Consider the following 18,210-nt stretch of genomic DNA (forward strand, 5'->3'; position numbering starts at 1 on the left):
AGCTGTGGAGCATGCCCCCAAGGCCCTGCCAAGACTGGGTTGGGTGGAGCTGCGGGAACCGTCAGGGGCCCACCACAGGAGGAGATATATAGATCAGAACCTCTGTATGAGTTCAGTTCAGGCTTTGGATCCGGAATTCCACTGGACTAGCAGATCCGCGAAATAAAGGTTTAACTTTCCTCCCTCAGAGTGCTGGCTGATCGTTCTCCCATGCATTCTGCCACACAAAATGACTTAATATGTATATCAAGCTTAGATAACTAACAAAGAGCAAGCACTCAGTAATTGTTGGTTATTACTATTGCTTAATTATGCTTTTGTATATAATTGTATTATAATGGAGAGTGGTGAAAATTTAAATTCACTTTATGATCACTGAACTTCTTTATGTTTAAACTCTTTCTGTTTATATACCATTTTCTCAGTAAGTGGGATTTAACTTATTCCCAGAATAACACTTTTTGAGGCAGAAAACTGCCCTTCTTGAAAATAAGAAGTTATCTCTGTGGAAAACATGAAAATCACCTTTATTTCTTTGCTAGATAATCTGATATATGAAATTGTGACAACTTAAAATATTTTCTTGTCCTTTCTGCAAATGAGGGAAAATATAAGTAAAGGAGTTGGCTATGTGATGAAAGGGGCCACATGCTAACCTGACAAGCTCAGGGAAGGCCTGCATGGCAATCTTGCAAACTCAAAGACCTAAAGTAACCACAAAGAATGGTCTGAAATTAAACTAACTAAAAGCAGTTATGGTGGGTAGTTACCTCCTAGGCTGATATCTCCCTGGACAAGGTCAACCTTTACCTTAACTGAGCCTATCTGTCTTTTTGCATCTATGATAACATACCCTTGAAATGTCTGGGTAACTTGTAACTTCCCTTTTTACCAGACCCCTTGGGGCACAACCTAATGTGCCTTGGTTCCAGAACAGAGACCATAAATTCCTTCATTGTTATTGTTATCATGTTAATTGTTTTTTTTTTAAATATGGAACGCTTCACGAATTTGCGTGTCATCCTTGCGCAGGGGCCATGCTAATCTTCTCTGTATCGTTCCAATTTTAGTATATGTGCTGCCGAAGCGAGCACTATCATGTTAATTGTTGACTGTTAACTATCCTGCACCCACCTAAGTAAAAGAAGTAATGTGTCTATCATTTTACTTTTTATCCAATCCCAGAGGTTTCCCCGCTTTGCTTTCTCCTGCCTCTCTAATCTGTCACCAGTAGATTTCATGTAACCCACCCATGTCTCCTCTTTTGATTGCAATGTATAAAAATAGGTGAAAAAACCGCCATTCTCCAGAGCATTACCCCAATCCTTTGAGATTCTGCTTCCCGGCAATTGTCAACAGTTTGGCTCAAATAAACTCACAAAAATTCTTTACAGGTTTGAATGTTTTTATGTTAACAGCTAATAGCAAAGGAAAAATAATGCGTATTACTAGTAATTTTAATGGTTCTTATTTTCCTTGCTACTCATTTCTGTTTGAAACATCTTTAAAGTAATTTTCAATAAGAAAAACATCCCTTTATTGTGCTTTTCTCCCATTATTGAGCTGTAAAATGTATCATGCATACAAACTTGTATAAAGAACATAATTTACTGATTAAGAAGGAGAATGAAATGAGAAATAAAAAGAAACTTAAAGGCTGGAAAATATACCATGCAAAGACTAACAACAATAAAGTGTCATGGTTATATTAATGTCAGAAAAGTACTCTTTAAGGAAAGAAGCATTAATGGAGATAAAGAGACACATTTCATAATGATAAAAGGGTCAATTCAAAAGGAAGATAATATTCCTCATTCTATAAAGTAGGTACTGTATTTTTTATTATTCTAATTTTTACAGGTGAGGAATCTAAGTTACAGAAACATTATGGGACCTACGCATTTAGTAAATACTGTATCCAGAACAAGCTTATGCTTTTAAATAGTATACAGTATTTGGGGGAAGTGGAACACAGATCATTTCTCTTTGGAGTTGAGATTAAAGAATTGTAGTACTCAAAAACAATGCCTCTCTTCTATATTCCTTTAGCGAATCATAGTAATTTTCCTACAAAGGCATTATTTAAATTTTAAACTTCAACCAGAATGAGGCCTTGTTATGTCATTTCAGTTGTGAAAGTAACAGAAAAACATTCTATGATAACATACCATAAGTGTAAAGGTGCATTTAGCACAGCTGTGGTCTATGATCCTAATAGAATGCTTCAAGCTACTTTCAAGAATCAAGTTAAAGTCATCCTTTTTTAGATTGCTATAAAACAAAATGGAAACTTTCTTTTTCCATTACTACTCAAACTGTTTCAACAAAGCAAGTACTATATTCCTGAGGGGAAGTATAGGAACAATATGAGTGAAATTTAATTTTGTCGGAAAAGTAAATAAAAAAAATTTCCAGTAAGTCATATTGCTTCGTTTTCTGGGAAATAACATTTCAGTGTCTGACACTCTTGGAAAAGGCTCTGGATAGGTTGGGAAACCACGAATCTGCAGGGATCCATTTGGTCCTTGGAATCATTTTCTCTACTTTGAAAAATATGTTATTAGTTATTTTATTATAAAATGAATACATACTGGAAAGGGAAAAAATAGTAAACTGACACACAATTTAACCAAGTGATCAAGGTTAATATCAGCAGAAATAATTCATGTTGATATCATGTACTCCTGATATGCTATGATGCAAAGAGGACACATCATTTCCATGGTATCTTCTTACAAAAACTCATAATTGTCATCCAATTACAATAAAAATATCAGATAAACAAAACTAAGGGACATTCTACAAAATATCTGCTCAGTACTTCTCAAAACTGTCAAGTCATTAAAAATGAGGAAAGAAACTGTCACAGAGCAGAGCAGACTAAGGAGCTATGATAACTAAGTGTAACATGGTATCTGGATTGGATTCTGGAAATGAAAAATGGAATTAACATAAAAACTGGTAAAATATGATTAAAGTAAGGAGCTAGTTGGTTTCTTAGTTTTGACAAATATGCCACGTTAATGTAAGATGATAACATTAAGATCAACTGAAAAGATATAGTATTTTGACAACTTTTTTTGTAAATCTAAAATTATTCCAAAATAAAAAAGCTTATTTAAAAATGTAATATGTGATTGTGATAGAAAAAAATAAATAAAATAAATAATCAAGAAAGGAAAGAAAGAAATGGAAGGAAGAGGAAGGAAGGAGGTAAATGTAAAAAGTTGAAAATTTTTAAAACTTCTTCAGAGGTAAACTATTAAAAGTTTTTTTGTGGCCCTAACCAGTTTGGTTCAGTGAATAGAGCATAGGCCTGCAGACTGAAGGGTCCTGGGTTTGATTCCGGTCAAGGGCACATGCCCGGTTGTGGGCTCGATCCCCAGTAGGGGGCGTGCAGGAGGCAGCCGATCAATGATTCTCTCTCATCATTGATGCTTCTATCTCTCGCTCCCTCTCCCTTCCTATCTGAAATCAATAAGAATATATATATTTTTTAAATGGGTTTTTTTTGTATAATTCTAGACTTTTCTTCTATGCATCTGGGCATATTCAAATATATATGATATTTTTTTACAGAGAAAAGATACTATTATGCATGTCTTATAACTTGATTTTTCACTTAATATAAAACAGCTATATTTTCACTAATTCACACATTCATTTAGTCAGCAAATATATAGTGACTGATTTTTTCAGGAAGGATGAGTATGTGAATGTGGACTTACTAACATTTCCTGAAGGTATTATTCTTCAAGTTATGGGAGGTATTAGAAAAGGAGTTGGGTGCGGGGAGAGAAGGAAAAGGAAGAGAGGAGTACATGGCAAGAAAATTTTAAGATTACTCTCTAATACTCTACATTTTAAAAAAAGACTGAATCTTTGCCTAGAGAGGGAGGGACAGGTGTTATTTGATATGCCCAGATTCCTTGGGTATGAAGACACTTCTACAACCCAAAGTCTAGTCATTTCACATGAAACAAATTAGACCTGTTATTGGAACAGATAGTGTGGAAAACAATTTAGCCTCTTCTGGATCATGAGGCATAAAGAACTGAGAATGTTCTCAGAGAGTCCTATTCCAGAACCAAGGGTAGAAGCATATAAACTCTGACTGGGACATTCTACTGAGATATAGCAAGAGTGGCATGCACCGGATATAGAAATGAGAAGGAAAAAAAAGATAAAAAACCTAGAGTAATTCATATTATCCAGGGAAAGTAAAGCTTCAGAAAGAGTAAATATTTGAAAACTCAAAGAGTATTGAGTCACTGAGATGTGCAAAATATACATCTTATCTGCAGTTTCCCTTTCCACGGTTTCAGTTAGTCGTGGTTAACCATGGTCTGAAAATATTAAGCAGAAAATTCAAAAAAATGAGCAATTCATACGTTTTAAATTGTGTACTATTCTAAGTAGCATGATGAAAGCTTGTGCCATTCTGATGCATCCCACCTGAGATGTGAATCATTCCTTTATTCAGCATCTCCATGCTGTATATGCTACCCGCCCATTAATCACTTAGTAGATTTCTCAGTTATTAGATTGATTGTTGTGTTATCACAGTGCTTGAGTTCAAGTAACCATTATTTTACTTAATAATGACCCCAAAGCACAAGGGTAGTGATGCTGGCAATTCGGATGTGCCAAAGAGAAGCCATAAAGTGCTTCCTTTAAATGAAAAGGTATGTGTGTGCAGTTTCAGGCATCAACGTGGGATGGTATTGGACTCATATAAGGAGAGGATTACTGTACACTTCTTCCTAACTAGAGCGAGGGTAAAAGGGTATCTGCGTAGGGTTTAAGGCTGGAGATACTGTGTAAAGACAGTCTAAAATTACAGGAGTTTTAGATTTTTTATAAAATAAAATGTATCATGTTTTCTCCTTTATATTTATGGCTTCTGACTCATGATAAGAAAGACTGCTGTTTTGCCTGGATAATAAAAATCTTCATTCCCCCCCCATTAGTTTTATAGTTCTAGTTTTTACATTTAAATTGTTGATCTCTCTGGAATTTAACTCAGTATAAAGAATGAGGCTGGGATTCAGCTTTATTTATTCTTTCCAAATGGCTAGCTAGTTCTTTCAAGATCATTTATTTAATAATTTATCTTATTCCCATTGATATAAAATGCTACTTCTATTATGTACTAAATGTCCACATATACTTTCTACCATGGTCATTGGATCACTCTGCGTTTCTGTGCCAGGACCACACATTTTAATATCTTATTACTGTTCATTTTTTAGAAAGTTCCTGGCTGTTCTTGAATATTTATTCTTCCAGATGGACTTCAGAATCATTTTTTAAAGTTTCAAAGAAGATTTGAGTCTAAAACCTCTGTAATTTTTTTTATTCTTTTTTTTATTGCTTAAATTATTACAAAGAGTATTACATATTTCTCCTTTTTTTCCCCCGCCCTTGACAATCCCCTGGCCTCCCCTACCCCCCAGTAACCTCTGTAATTTTTAAAAAGGCAAATGATGAATAAAAAAATATTGGCAACAAATATGATTTTTAAAGAGTTTAACATCACCAATCTAAAAGTATATAAAATACTTTCTTCTTTACATTCTCCAACATTGTTTAATTTTTTACAATGTGCAAATACCATTTTTTTCTACTGAGAAAAATAATAAAGATGTTTTTATTTAAAAAATAAAGACAGTAAAAAAACGGAGCAATTGAAAAGGAAGATTGCACTCACCTCAAACTGATGAAGGCAGGGCTATCCTGAGAGGAACACAGCTAAAGCTCTAGTTTTCCACATAGGGACAGATTTCTTGTTCCTTCTCATGGAGGATGAAGAAGCCAGCCTCCAGAAGTCATTTTGTTACTACATGGATAGCCAGTCACAAATGAAGTAGGCATCAGTGAAGGCAGAAAATAAAGATTAAGAGACAATAGTGATATTGAGCTGTTAAATTAAACCTCAGTTGAAATCTGACTTTTGGTTGCAAGAGACAATAGTTCTTTTTATTATTTAAGTTAGTTTCATTTTACATATAGTTGAAATAGTCTGAACTAGATGCTTCCAAGTTGGAGAACATCCAGTAAAGGTTGGAAAATGACAGTTTTCCTCCAATATCCAATTGACTAGACTGGGGACTACTAGTATGTATTTTGTGCACAGAAGAATACACAAAAGGGGTATAAATGGTGATGGACAGAAACTTGACTTGGGTTGGTGAACACATTATGCAGTGTACACATGATGTGTTGTAAAATTGTGCATCTGAAACCTGTATAATTTTGTTAACCAGTATCATCCCCAATAAATTAAATAGAACGGAAAAAAATTAAAAAGAAGACTGCACAAATCTGCATTATATGAAGTGCAATTTCCTGAAAGATTAGTAGAAGCATTATCAGTCATATGCCTGACCCAGATAACATGCAAAGAGTGGCTTGACCAGTAATGTAGGCAATAAGCTGGCACCTAAAGAGGTAGAATGCCTGGATTATATGATAAGGATATGTTTAACTTTATGCTGAAAGAGTCCCAATTTCTTTTTTATTTTATTTAATCCTCATTCGAGGATATTTTTCCATTGATTTTTAGAGAGAGTGGAAGAGAGAGGGAAAGACAGACAGAAATATCGATATGAGTGAAACACATCAATTGGTTGCCTCCTGCACGACCCTCCTTCCCCCTCCCAACCAGGGCCTAGCAGGGGAAAAGCCTACAACTGAGGTATGTGCTCTTGACCAGAATCGAACCTGGGAGGAGTCCCAATTTCTTTAGTCTATTTACAGTTTCATTTCAAACAGCCCCTTTCTATTATCCTAATATTTGTGTATTTGTATCTACAACCCCACATAACTCACACCATTCTAAGAAAGATCAATTAAATTAAGAGACATCAAAAAGTTTACTATTATGAAATTACAATGGAAAATTTACATTGGCTGCAGCCAGTTTAATGAGCTCCCTATATATCCTTCACCCTCCACATACCAGTATACATTTTCCTCCAACATAAACTATGGTAAATGTTGTTTTTTTAATTCTGCAGAGAGGAACCAAAAGAGATGAAGAAAAAAGATAAAGGTGATGATATAGGGTGTGGCCCCAACCTTGGGGACTGAGTGACATCTTGTGGTTAGAGATGGGTGAGCGAGCTAGAAACTACAGGGAACATTCAAGAAAATGCACAGAAAAATCAGTTTTAGTACCCAGGCAACACAATGTTACACAGAGTAGGGAGGCCCTTTCCTTTGTCTCTTCATGGGACCTAGTACAGGTCCAACACACCAAAGACTGGGCATTTAATTTATTTTTAATTGAAACAATTTTTGAAAATATGTTTTTATTGATTTTAGAGAGAAAGGAAGAAAGAGGGATAGAGAGATAGAAACATCGATGAGAAAGAAACATCAATCGCTGTCTCTTGCATGCCCCCTACTGGGGATTGAGCCTGTAACCTGGGCATGAACTCTGGGAATGGAATTGCTAACCTCCTGGTTCATGGGTTGATGCTCAACCACTGAGCAACATCAGCCAGGAAAAGATTGGACATTTTAGAATTATCTAGAGACAGACCTACTTAATACTATAGGTGGTGTAAGTGGTGATGCTTTTCTGAGTAGCTTTACAGGCAAAAGATGTAGACATGTGAAATTGAGAAAAAGAGGAAAGATCAGAGTAGACGTTGAGTGGACACCACAACTGCTAGATTAATTTGTAGTTACATATGAGGCATCCTATTGCTGCAATCTCCTAACAAGCTTTTGTATTACATACAGATACACACACATATTCATGAAAAAATGTATTGCTTGTATGAATATGTATGTAGAAACACAACATCATCTACAGATTAGTATTATAACTAATAAATTTTGCAAATTCATTGGGCAAAAAGTTAATGTGCAAAAATCAATTTAATTTCATTATACTGTCAACAAGAAACCTTAAATTAAACTATAAATAGATATCATTTACAATAACATAAAGCACTTAGGAATTAATCTAACAAGACCTCTACAGGAAACTATCTAATATATATTTTTTTAAGTTGAAGCAGATGTAAACAAATAGTGGTATTTGCTAAGTTTATGAACTGGAAGACTCAATATTATAAAAATACCAGTTCTCTCCAAATTGATTTCCAGATGCAATCTAACCAATCAAAATCTCCACACATTCTTTGTCCCTTTTTTTGGTGGAAAATTAAAAGCTGACTCTAAAATTTGTAAAGCAGAAAACCAAGATGGCGGCATAGGTAAACACCTGAAATTGCTGCCTCCCACAACAACTTCAAAAATACAACGAAAAGACAAAACAGACATCATCCAGAACTACAGGAAGGCTGGCTGAGTGGAAATTCTACAACTAGAAGGAAAGAGAAAAGCATACCGAGACTCAGAGGAGCTGTGGAAGTAAAGTGCAGAGGTACGGAGGCTCGAGCAGAAAGGGGCTGGTACCTGAGGACGTGGCTGTCTTTTTGAATTGGGAGGGAGTCACAAGCTCCCGACTGCTCTGAACTCCGGTTCTGGGAAGTCTCTGGGGACCCAGGGCTCATACGAGGAGAAACTGGACTGTCTGGCAGCAGGCAGAACTTGGAACTTGAGGGCGGCTTTCCCTCAGAGGTGCCTGGAGCAATTACCGGGACACTGAGACGTGAAGCCCCTTAGGGCAGGGCTGAGGATCAGCCATAGCTGCTTGCCCCACCCTGTTGATTCCGAGACCCCGCCCCACCCAGGCTGCTTGCATATGAATGCCCTGGCCCTTTGCCACCTGAAAATTACCTAACAAATTGCAGCTGTTCCAGACATACCCAGAACTTCCAAGAGAAGGCCCAAGGCCCCACAGCAGCTTGCATTGCTTCACAGCTGGGCCTCATCTGGGCACCTCCAAACCCCAAACAAGGAAGGGGAATCTGCAGATCTCTTCGTAGCTCCTTCTGGGTAGCCTCAGGCAGAGGCTAAATTAGCACCTCCTTAGATCCAAGAGCCAGTGTAGCCAGTGGTCAGAGTGAGACCATCCAGATTACAACTTCTCAGATCCATAAGGTACACACTCAGGGGGCAGACTCAGTGAGCACCAAAGCCCCACTGAAGCAAGTCTTGTCCCAGAAGGGTGTCTTCAGCACAGAAGTTCTCCCACCATAGACACAGCTGATTCTCACAGCCAATTGGCCTGGAGGTCAATTCCTCCTAGTGATACCTATAACAATCAAGGCATAACTACAACAAGACTGTGCATAAAGCCCGCAAGGGGGTGCACCAAGAGTGTCCACCTCAGGTAATTGGGGAGGCTGAGCCACTGGGCCCTATAGGACACCTAGCACACAAAACCACTCTACCAACACAGGAAAACATAAAAAATGTGGAGACAAAGAAACAGGTCACAAATGACAGAAATGGAGGAAAGCAAACTACTGGATATAGAGTTCAAAACCACGTTTATAAGGTTTTTCAAGAATTTTCTGGAAACTGCCGATAAATTTAGTGAGACCCTAGAGGATATGAAAAAAGACCAACTAGAAATTAAGCATACACTGACTGAAATAAAGAATAATATACAGAGGTCCAACAGCAGACAAGAGGATCCCAAGAATCAAGTCAAAGATTTGAAATACGAAGAAACAAAAAATACCCAACCGAAAAAGCAAAAAGAAAAAAGAATCCAAAAATATGAAGATAGTGTAAGGAGCCTCTGGGACAGCTTCAAGCGTACCAACATCCGAATTATAGGGGTGCCAGAAGAAGAGAGAGGGCAAGATATTGAAAACCTATTTGAAGAAATAATGACAGAAAACTTCCCCTACCTGGTGAAAGAAATAGACTTACAAGTCCAGGAAGCACAGAGAACCCCAAACAAAAGGAATCCAAAGAGGACCACACCAAGACACATCATAATTAAAATGCCAAGAGCAAAAGACAAAGAGAGAATCTTAAAAGCAGCAAGAGAAAAACAGTCAGTTACCTACAAGGGAGTACCCATACGACTGTCAGCTGATTTCTCAACAGAAACCATGCAGGCCAGAAGAGAGTGGCAAGAAATATTCAAAGTGATGAATAGCAAGAACCTACAACCAAGATTACTTTATCCAGCAAAGCTATCATTCAGAATTGAAGGTCAGATAAAGAGTTTCACAGATAAGAAAAAGCTAAAGGAGTTCATCACCACTAAACCAGCATTATATGAAATGCTGAAAGGTATTCTTTAAGAAGAGGAAGAAGAAAAAGGAACTCTTACCATTTGCCACAGCATGGATGGAACTAGAGAGCATTATGCTAAGTGAAATAAGCCAGTCACATGTTATTTGTTGATTTATTGATGATAGCCATTCTGACAAGTATGAGGTGATATCTCATTTATGGTTTTAATTTATATTTCTCTGATGATTAGTGACATTAAGCATCTTTTTGTATGTCTATTGGCATTATATATGTCCTCTTTGGAGAGGTGTCTATTCAGGTCCTTTGCCCCCTTTTTAATTGGATTGGTGGGGTTTTTTGGTGTTGAATTTCATAAGTTCTTTATAGATTTTGGATATAAACCCCTTATCAGATGTATCATTGGTTAATATGTTCTCCCATTCAGTGGGTGGTCTTTTCATTTTGTTGATGGTTTCCTTTGCTGTGCAAAAACTTTTTAGTTTGATATAGTTCCTTTTTTGTTGTTATTGTTGTTGTTTCCCTTGCCTGAGGAGACAGATCAGGAAAAATATTGCTATGAGAAATGTCTCAGATTTTACTGCCTATGTTTTCTCCTATGATTTTTATGGTTTGAGTCTAACATTTAAGTCTTTGATCTAGTTTGAGTTTTTTCTTGTGTATGATGTAAGAAAGTAGTCTAGTTTCATTTTTTTTTTTTTGCAAATTTATCGGCCAAAATTTTCAACATCATTTATTGAATAGACTATCTTTACACCATTGTATGTTTTTTGCCTCCTTTGTCAAATATTAATTGACCATAAATGTATGAGTTTATTTCTGGGCTCTGTATTCTGTTCCATTGATCTACATGCCTGCTTTCATGCCAGTACCATGCTGTTTTTATTACTATGGCCTTGTAGTATAGTTTGATATCTGGTAGCATAATTCCTCCAAATTTGTTATTTCTCAAGATTGCTTTGGCTATTTTCTGGTTCCACATAAATTTTTGGAATATTTTTTTCTAGTTCTGTGAAATACACCATTGGTATCTTGATAGAATTGCACTGAATCTATAGATTTCTTTGAGTAGTGTGGACATTTTAATGATATTAATTCTTCCTACTCAAGAAATACTTCCACTTATTTGTATTTTCTTCAATTTCTGTCTTAAGTGTCTTACAATTTTCTGAGTATAGGTCTTTTACATCCTTGGTTAAATTTACTCCAAGGTATTTTATTTTTTGGATACAATTGTAAATGGGATTGTTTTAATTGCCCTTTATGACAGTTCATTATTGCTGTATAAAAATGCAAATGATTTCTGGATATTTATTTTGTATTCTGCTGCTTTACTGAATTAATTTATCCATTTCTAGTAGTTTTTTGGTGAAAGTAGGATTCTGTATGTATAGCATCATGTCATCTGCAAATAATGAGAGTTTTATTTCTTTCTAATTTGGATTCCTTTTATTTCTTCTTCTTATCTGATTGCTATAGGTAGTGCTTCTAGTATTATCCTGCATAATAAAGAGGTAATATGCAAATTGACCATCACTCCAACACACACGATGGCTGCCCCCATGTGATCAAAGATGGCCACCACAAGATAGCCAGCAGGGGAGGGCAGTTGTGGATGATCAGACCAGCAGGGGAGGGCAGTTGGGAGGGACCAGGCCTGCAAGGGAGGGCAGTTGGGGGCGATCAAGCCTTCAGGGGAGGGCAGTTAGGGGTGACTGGGCCAGCAGAGGAGGGCAGTTGGGAGTGACCAGGCCAGCAGGGAAGGGCAGTTGGGGGGAACCCAAACCTGCAGGGGAGGGCAGCTGAGGGGGACCCAGTCCTGCAGGGGAGGACAGTTGGGGGGAACCCAGGCCTGCAGGGGAGGGCAGTTAGGGATGACCAGGATGGTAGGGGAGGTCAGTTAGGGGCGATCAGGCCTGCAGGGGAGGAAAGTTAGGGGTGACCGGGCCTGCAGGGGAAGACAGTTGAGGGGGAACCCAGGCCTGCAGGGTAGAGAAGTTGTGGGGAACCCAGGCCTGCAGGGGAGGGCAGTTAGGGGCAATCAGGCCTGCAGGGGAGGGCAGTTAGGGGTGACCGGGCCAGCAGAGTAGGGCAGTTGGGAATGACCAGGCCATCAGGGGAGGGCAGTTGGGGGAAACCCAGGCCTGCAGGGGGGGGCAGTTGAGGGGGACCAGGTCCTGCAGAGGAGGGCAGTTGCTGGGGGAACCCAGGCCTGCAGGGGAGGACAGTTAGGATGACCAGGCTAGCAGGGGAGGGCAATTGGGGGCAATTGGGTCAGCAGGGGAGGACAGTTAGGGACGACCAGGCTAGCAGGGGAGGGCAATTGGGGGAAATTGGGTCGGCAGGGGAGCAGTTAGGTGTCAATCAGGCTGGCAGGGGAGTGGTTAAAACAGCCGTGGGCAAACTATGGCCCGTTTGAAATGAATAAAACTAAAAAAAAAAAGACCGTACTCTTTTATGTAATGATGTTTACTTTGAATTTATATTAGTTCACACAAACACTCCATCCATGCTTTTGTTCCGGCCCTCTGGTCCAGTTTAAGAACCCATTGTGGCCCTTGAGTCAAAAAGTTTGCCCACCCCTGGGTTAGAGGGTGATCAGGCTGGCAGGCAGAAGCAGTTAGGTGCAATCAGGCAGGCAGGCGAGTGGTTGGGAGCCAGCTGTCCTGGATTGTGAGAGGGATGTCCAACTGCCCGTTTAGGCCTGATCCCACAGGGCAGTCGGACATCCCTCAAGGGGTCCCAGATTGGAGAGGGTGCAGGCTGGGCTGAGGGACACTCCTCCATGCACGAATTTCATGCACCAGGCCTTTAATGTTGAATAAAAGTGGTGAAAGCAGACAACCCTGTCTTTTTAAAAAATAGATTATTTATTCTTGTGAATTATTTATACACATAAATAGCATTTACCATCTTAACCATTTTAAGTGTACAATTCAGTGGTACTAAATAAATTTATAATGTGCAACCATCACCACCATCCATTTTCATCACTTGTAAAACTAAAATTCTGTCCTCATTAAACAATGATTTCCAATTCTCCCCTGCTTCCCCCCCCCGCCTTGTCCCCAGCAAGCACCATTCTACTTTTTGTTTTTATTAATTTGATTGCTATAAATGCCTCATATGAGTGGAATCATACAATACTTCTCTTCTTGTAACTGGCTTATTTCACTTAGCATATTGTCCTCAAGGCCTATTCATGTTGTAGCATGTGTCAGAATCTCTTTCCTTTTTAAGGCTGAATAATATTCCATTGTATGCATATACCATATGTTGTATATCCATTCATTCATAGATGGACACTTAGGTTGCTTCCACATTTTAGCTATTGTGAATAATGCTGCTGTAAACATGGGTGTACACATACTTCTTCAAGACTCTTTCAATTATTTTGGGTATATAGTCATAAATAGAATTGTTGGATCATATGGTAATTCTATTTTTAATTGTTTTTAAGAACCACCATACTGTTTTCCACAAGAGCTGCACCATTTTACATTGCAATCAACAGAGCACAATAGTTCAATTTCTCATCAATATTTGTTATTTTCGGTTTGTTTTTCAAAAAATAGTAATTTAATGAGTGTGAGGTGGTATATTAGTGTAGTTTTAATTTGCATTTCCATAATGGTTAGTGATATTGAGCAGCTTTTCATTTGCTTATTGGCCATTTGTACATCTTCTTTGAGAAATGTCTATTCACATATTTTGCCTGATTTTTAGTCACTTTATTTGTTTTCTTGAGTTCTCTAAATATTTGGATATTAATCCCTTGTCAAATATACGATTGCCAAATATTATCTCCCATTCTATGGGTTGCATTTTTACCCTGTTAATCACATAATTTTAGAATTTATTCATGTTTTTGTGTAAAGCATACAGATTGAACATGAGATAGATCTATTCATGTTTTTAATAAATACATGAAGATAAAGTTTATTGTCTTAATGATTGTAATAGCATTTCATCTAATGAATATATGAAAGTTTATTTTTTTCTTTATTTAGAGTTTTTAAAATATTTTTTTTCAATTACAGTTGACATGCAATATTATATTAGTTTCAGGTGTATACCCCATTGATTAGACATTATATAACTTACTTAGTGATCATCCCAATAAATGTCATACCCATCTGACACCATACATAGTTATTAGAATACTAGAGGCCCGGTGCATGAAATTCGTGCACTGGGGGGTGGGGTTCCCTCAGCCCAGCCTGCCCCTCTCACAGTCCGGGAGCCTTCAGTGGATGTCATACTGATGGCCACAGTCTGGCAGTAGAGGCTCGGAGCAGGTGTCCCCTGTGTGTGTGTGTGTGTGTGTGTGTGTGTGTGTGTGTCCCCGCTGGGGGCCTGCCCCCAGCTGTGTAGGAGGCTCAGAGCAGTCACTGTGTGTGTGTGTGTGTGTGTGTGTGTGTGCGTGTGTGTGTGTGTGTGTCTGCTGGGGGCCTACTCCCAGCCACACCATGGAGGCTTGAAGCAGGCGCCCCTCTGTGTTGATCTCTCAGGCTCCTGGCCTCCACTGTGTGTTGTTCTCTTTCTTGAGCTGTGGCCAGGGTGGGGTGCTGCCTGCAGGCCATGCTTTCCTGCTCACAGATCGCCGGATTGCCACGGAGACCCGGGGGCAGGCCCTGCTGGGTGCTGCCTGCGCGAAACTTTCTTGCTCTGGGATCGCCATGGCGACCCAGGAGCAGGCCCATCTGGGGGCTGTCTGCCGGCTGCACTTTCTTGCTCTGGGATCGCCACGGTGACCCAGGAGCAGGCCCTCCTGGGTGCTGCCTGCAGGCTGCACTTTCCTGCTCTGGAATTGCCACAGTGACCCAGGCGCAGGCCCACCTGGGGGCTGCCTGCACTCCGCACTTTCCTGCTCTGGGATCTCCACAGTGACCCAGGAGCAGGCCCTCCTGGGTGCTACCTGCTGGCCACACTTTCCTGCTCACGGATAGCCAGATCGCCGTGGAGACCCGGGGGCAGGCCCTGCTGGGTGCTGCCTGCATGGAACTTTTCTGCTCTGGGCTCGCCATGGGGTCCGGGCTGGGGGCGGAGCTTAGGCAGTGCAGGGCTTAGGCGGCACATGGGGGTCCCAGCTGGGGGCGGGGCTTAGGCGGCTCGGGGCTTAGGCGGCACATGGGGTTCCCAGGTTTGGACGGGGGCCTGAATGTCGGCTTGCACTGGCCAGCCCTACCTGCAGTATGGAAATTAGCCGCCATCTTTGTTGGCGGTTAATTTGCATATCGCTCTGATTGGCTGATGGGCGTAGCAAAGGTATGGTCAATTAGCATCTTTGTCTTTTCTTAGATAGGATGATTGATTATATTCCCTACACAGCACTTTACAGCCCCATGACTATTCAGCAACTACCAGCTCAAACACGACAATTATGGGTTCAAGTTTGTTGTAAGGTGTAAAGATTACATAGTATGGTTTTTGTTGTTGTTGTTATTCCACTTTTTTTTAAAAAAAAATATTTATTGTTGAAAGTATTACATATGTCCCCCTTTTTCCACCATTGACCCCCTTTTAGCCGGCCCCCTTCCCATGCCCCAGGCTTTCACCACCCTATTATCTGTGTGCGTGGGTTATGCAATATATGCGTACAAGTTCTTTGGTTGATCTCTTCCCATCCACCCACCCCTGCCTTCCCTCTGAGATTCCACAGTCTATTCCATGCTTCTATGTCTCTGGACCTATTTTGTTCATCACTTTATTTTGTTCATTAGATTCCACATATGGGTGAGATCATGAGATACTTGTCTTTCTTTGACTGGCTTATTTTGCTTGGCATACTACTCTCTAGGTCCCTCCATGCTGTTTCAAAGGGAAAGACATTCTTCTTTTTCTCTACTGCATAGTATTCCATGGTGTAAATGTGCAACAGCTTTTTTATCCACTCATCTACTGATGGGCACTTGGGCTGTTTCCAGATCTTAGCTATCGTAAATTGCACTGCTATGAACATAGGGGTGTATACATTCTTTCTGATTGTTTTTCCAGGTCTCTCAGGGTATATTCCTAGAAGTGGTATCACTGGGCCAAATGGCAGATCCATATTTAATTTTTTGAGGAAACTTCATACTGTTTTCCATAATGGCTACACCAGTCTGCATTCCCACCAGCAGTGTACTAGGGTTCCTATTTCTCCACATCCTCCCAGCACTTATCATTTGTTGATTTGTTGAGGGTGGTCATTCTGACAGGTTGAGGTGGTACCTCATTGTTATTTTAATTTGCATCTCTCCGATTATCAGTGACTTTGAGCATTTTTTCATATGTCTCTTGATCTTCTGTATGTCCATTTTGGAGAAGTGTCTATTTAGATCCTTTGCCTATTTTTTTGTGTGTTTTTTTTTTGTTTGTTTGTTTTTTGTTGTTAATCCTCACCCAAGGATATTTTTCCATTGATTTTTAGAGAGAGTGAAAGAGAAAGGGAAAGACAGAGAGAACATCGATGTGAGAGAAACACATCAATTGGTTGCCTCCTGCACATGCCCAGACCAGGACCCAGGCCGGGGAGAAGCCTGCAACTGAGGTATGTGCCTTTGACTAGAATCAAATCTGGGAACCTTCAGTCTGCAGGTCAATGCTCTATCCACTGAGCCAAACCAACTAGGGCCTTTGCCCATTTTTTTTAAATATATTTTTTATTGATTTCAGAGAGGAAGGGAAAGAGAGAGAGAGAGAGAGAGAGAGAGAGAGAGAGAGAGAGAGAAACATCAATGATGAGAGAGAATCATTGATTGGCTGTCTCCTGCATGCCCCCTAATGGGGATTGAGCCTGCAACCTAGGCATGTGCCCTTGACCAGAATCGAGTCCAGGACCCTTCAATCCAAAGGCCAGTGCTCTATCCACTGAGTCAAACCAGCTAGCGCCCTTTGCCCATTTTTTAAATTGGATTGTTTGTCTTCCTTTTGTATGTTGTATAAATTCCTTATATATTTTGGATAGTAACCTTTTATCAGATATGCCATTGACAAATATGTTCTCCCATGCAGTGGGCTCCCTTTTCATTTTGTTGATGGTTTCTTTTGCTGTGTAGAAACTTTTTATTTTTTACATTTGTTTATTCTCCTTAGTTTCCTTTGCCCTAGGATATTATCGGTAAACATATTGCTACAAGAAATGTCTGAGATCTTGCTGCCTATGATTTCTTCTAGGATTTTATGGTTTCATGATTTACATTTAAGTTGTTTATCCATTTTGAGTTTATTCTTGTGTATGGTGTAAGTTGGTGGTTTAGTTTCATTTTTTTGCACATATCTGTTCAATTTTCCCAACACCACTTATTGAAGAGACTATCTTGACTCCACTGCATATTTTTGCCTTCTTTGTCAAATATATGAGCATAAAGTTTTGGATCGATTTCTGAGGTCTCTGTTCTGCTCCATTGATCTCTATGCCTATTTTTGTGCCAGTACTAGGCTGTTCTGATTACAGTGGCTTTATAATATAACTTGATATCTGGTATTGTGATTCCTCCAATTTTGTTCTTCTTCCTCAAGATTGCTGTGGCTATTCAGGGTCATTTTTGGTTCCATGTAAATTTTGGGGGTATTTGTTCTAAATCTGTGAAATATACTGTTGGTAATTTAATGGGGATTGCATTGAATCTGTAGATTTCTTTGGGTAGTATGGCCATTTTAATGATGTTAATTCTACCAATCCATAAACATGTTTATATCTTTCTCTAGTTTATATCTTTATCTCTTTTTTCAACGACCTGTAGTTTTCTGAGTACAGGTCCTTTGCCTACTTGGTTAAGTTTATTTCTAGGTATCTTAATTATTTTTGTTGCAATGGTAAATGGGATCATTTGTTTAGTTTCTCTTTCTGAGAAGTCATTATTGCTGTATAAAAATACCATCAAAGTCTGGGTGTTAATTTTGTATCCTGCTACATTGCCACATTCCTTTATTAACACCAGTAGTTTTTTGGTGAAGTCTTTAGTGTTTTCTATGTACAGCATCACGTTATCTGTTAATAATGAGAGTTTTATTTCCTCCTTTCCAATTTGGATGCATTTTATTTTTTTGTCTTGTCTCATCACTGTGGCTAGGACTTCCAGTACTATGTTGAATTAG

The 18,210-nt window shown here is 39.3% G+C and overlaps 1 long non-coding RNA gene and 1 other non-coding gene across 2 annotated transcripts; both read right to left on the reverse strand.

Annotated features, from left to right (window-relative positions):
• Positions 1-987: 987 nt before the first annotated feature.
• On the reverse strand, positions 988-1,094 carry LOC111827208. Its single transcript, XR_002830706.1, has one exon. It is a non-coding gene; the product is annotated as a U6 spliceosomal RNA (small nuclear RNA).
• A 278-nt stretch (positions 1,095-1,372) lies between these two features.
• LOC111826742 lies at positions 1,373-8,421 on the reverse strand. Its single transcript, XR_002830121.1, has 3 exons — positions 8,363-8,421; positions 5,711-5,839; positions 1,373-1,727 (listed from the first exon to the last, which is right to left on the reverse strand). It is a non-coding gene; the product is annotated as an uncharacterized LOC111826742 (long non-coding RNA).
• Between the last annotated feature and the right edge of the window lie 9,789 nt (positions 8,422-18,210).

This window comes from Myotis lucifugus, unplaced genomic scaffold, assembly GCF_000147115.1.
Source record: "Myotis lucifugus unplaced genomic scaffold, Myoluc2.0 scaffold_2, whole genome shotgun sequence".
Lineage (NCBI taxonomy): Eukaryota > Metazoa > Chordata > Mammalia > Chiroptera > Vespertilionidae > Myotis > Myotis lucifugus.